The sequence below is a fragment of the Rhea americana genome, unplaced genomic scaffold, assembly GCF_003343005.1.
Source record: "Rhea americana isolate MKP2758 unplaced genomic scaffold, rheAme1 scaffold_35, whole genome shotgun sequence".
Lineage (NCBI taxonomy): Eukaryota > Metazoa > Chordata > Aves > Rheiformes > Rheidae > Rhea > Rhea americana.
This window is the reverse complement of record NW_028186479.1, coordinates 6,072,563-6,074,763: the sequence shown is the minus strand read 5'-3', so window position 1 is coordinate 6,074,763 and position 2,201 is coordinate 6,072,563.

The following is a 2,201-nucleotide window of genomic DNA, read 5'->3' as shown; positions in this document are numbered from 1 at the left end:
TCACATTTTTGGTGCTGTATTTTCCAGAAGGGAACATAACACTGAAAGGCACCTTTTGCTTTATTGAATCCAGTCCCTTGCTGTACTTTTCTTCAGAAAAAGAGGACAGACAACTATTCCCCTCCTCTTTTTGGCTTTGAAATGACTTGAAGCCTCCTGCACAGGCCTGCTGACCAGGGTGGGGAGCTCTGTGGCTTGAGGATGGACACCCAGATATGAACAAAATGTCTCCCGAGCTGTTGTGGCTTGCCTGAAGCAGGATTTAGCCTTGAGACACCCAGATTCTTCAAAAGCAGAACATGGCTTGTTCAGCTCGGCCTCAGTAAGCCCCATGCTTCCTTCCCTCACCCGCCTCCAAGGACAGCAAGTTTAAAAAGGTTTGATAGACAGGATTATTTTCCCTATATGAAAACACCAGCTTTATAAAACTTGGCAGGCCCCAAAGTTCACGCGCTGAGTAACTTACAGCACGCTGGTGCTTACAAGCTCGTGGCAACCTCTTCTGCGGGCCAAGAGCAGCCGCCCCCAGCAGATCAGCGGGGATACGCTGCGTGCATCGCCTGTCGGACTGCCATACCGCCGTGCCCCAGGGGTCTGCCTCGGCACCGTACCCCTCCTGAGACCCAATCAAACCTCTTGTCTAATACCATTTCATGTTTGAATCAACTTCTGCAAGTCTAAAGGTTATCAGAGCTCAGATTCAAGCATGTGGTTGTCATAGAAATAACATCTACCTCTTGTTGGGAGCCTATGAATTCTTCTACAGCAGATCTGCACCTTTTGCAAGGGTTTAAAATGCTGCAATTTTTAAACACATCAGGCTGAAACTTGCTGGAACAGTTGTATTTTAGATCTGGCAAACTGTCTCAGTTGCTAAGCAGTGTTTTTGTAAAATAGGGAGGGGATTTTTTATTTCTGACACTTTTTGGTCACAGCCCAATTCATGATTATTAAAGGGAACAAACTTGCACATTCCTCAACATCTGGCTGTATCTCCTGAGTCTTGAGGGAAAATAATGAAAAAAAAAAAGTCCTGAGAACACATATTGGGGCCTATTCGATCAACTCTCTCAGTTGATTTAGTAAAAAGCACTGCAGCTTCCTACTGACGTCCCCTCTCTCTGGAGTCCTACAGAGACCCCATAAAATAGTTTCCAGAAACCTCGACATTTCTGCCATGCAGCATGGCACAACCGAGCACCCTGGCAGGATTGCATGAGAGCTTGGTTGGTTTTTCACAGGCTCGGGGGCGGTTTAGCACCCTCCACGTGTGCAGAAGTCAAGTGGCTTACGCCTGTGTTTGCATTTCTACAGCTTGCACACCAAGAAATTAAACTATTTCCCTGACAGCTGGGACTCCCACTTTATCAAAATTTCCGGCATGGAAGTGGAGGTAGGTGATTTCTCAGAGGAATGTGGTGTAAGAATAGTGATGTACCTCAGCAGCGGGGCAGTGTTCAGAGGAGACGCAGGAAAACCCCTCCTTGCTCCTTCGAGAGCCAGTTCCTGCCTTTTTAGCAAATTACGACTTTTGTGGTCATAACATTATCTAGGTTCTTCTTAAGTTCAGCTGTGCTATTTGACCATACATGCACATCACCACTACCGCAACAAATATGCTGTTTGCACGCTGGCTGTATCTGAACCTGCATGCATGGATGTGCATTTATTTTATACTATCTTCTATTGTTTTTACACATACCTGCAGTTGATTTTAATCGAGTACCTGCTCAATGCAGTTTATGGGATTATGTAAAAAGCGCAGGTGACCACCCCCCCCACTCTCCCTAGTGCTTGTTCTGCCACCACCCCCACCTGTCCCCTTGCAAAATTTCTTATTGCCCTTTATACAAACCCTGCCTCCTATCCCTCACAGCAGTGTCCTGGCAATATTGAGCCCTCCACAAACCATGCGCTGTAACAATGGTTTTCGGCTATTATTAGAAAGCAAATAACACATACCATCACTCCTTGGAGAAGAAAATTAACTTCAAACACGATTATTTTGTACGGACGTGTTCCCCTCCCCCCGCCCCAGCGCTATGGGACTAGACACGAGCTCTTCTGCGGCACCGCTTCCCGCAGCCTAACGCGGCCTATTTCCTATCTGCCTGGCTTATGATCAAACTCGGCACCGGGGGCTGCTCCGGGTCGGGGGGGGGGCGGAGCCGCCGCGCCAACGGCCGTGCCAACGGCCGCCC